We start from the raw sequence: 920 nt of genomic DNA, 5'->3' as shown, positions 1-920 counted from the left end.
GAGGAACACAGGGTTATCGAGAAAGTGAGTGAAGGATGGAGAGGAATTAGAGAGAGGAGGGGGTGAAACGGGATTGAAAACAGAGGGCCAGAAAGGTTAAAAAGATAAACATAGAAAAACAGAAAGAATGCAAATAATCTTGATTTAAATGAGCGGTCTAGCCATAAGTTTACAACCAGGGTTAAAGGAATGAACATTACAAATCACTCAGCACAGCTTTTTAAACAAGTTCATTTGTTTAGGCGAATGGCTGGTGCAACGGTCAAGACTGGGTGGTTTATTAGAGAGAATAGAGAGGAAAAAATGCTTTACATTTTTGTAACGAACTATTCCAAAAAGTATTCAGAGATAGAAATGCAGATTAGTAGTGTTAACGAAAGAAAAGGGTTGTTTATGAAGCCGTCTCTTGTTTGCGAAATTTTGAGTTGAGGAACTGCATGATGATCATAAGAATGTCTTGCTTTATTTAGAGCAGTCTCTCCCAAGCCGTAATGCGCTTGCTTTGCGTACAGAATGGCGCCTGATGTGCAGGGTGTGGTTGCCTCCCTCATGAGAATGAATTTTACTTTTGCAGCGCCAATCCGTCATCTGCGACACACAAAGTAGAGAATCCATGATTATAAAATATAAGAATTGTGATGTGTTGGAAGCCTAATAACGAGGAGAAAAGGTTGTCTGAACTATGACCAGACATGTGGCAAAGATGGAACTTCATGACTGGAGCAGCGGAGCCATTCAAAAATCCTCCTGTACAGTCACAAATAAAAGATGTGTAGTGAATGAAGCTTCGAAACCCTGCTGGTCTACTCAACAAAGGTCACACCATTTAGGCGTTCGAGACAGAATTTGAAGCATGTTTTGCAAAGAATTTGGCCGTGACTATACACCAGGAAGCAAATGTGCATCTGTGGAAAGGGTTG

This window comes from Penaeus vannamei, chromosome 11 (genome assembly GCF_042767895.1).
Source record: "Penaeus vannamei isolate JL-2024 chromosome 11, ASM4276789v1, whole genome shotgun sequence".
In the NCBI taxonomy this organism is placed as follows: Eukaryota; Metazoa; Arthropoda; class Malacostraca; order Decapoda; family Penaeidae; genus Penaeus; species Penaeus vannamei.
The sequence above is the reverse complement of the archived record's forward strand: the minus strand, read 5'-3'. Positions refer to the sequence as shown.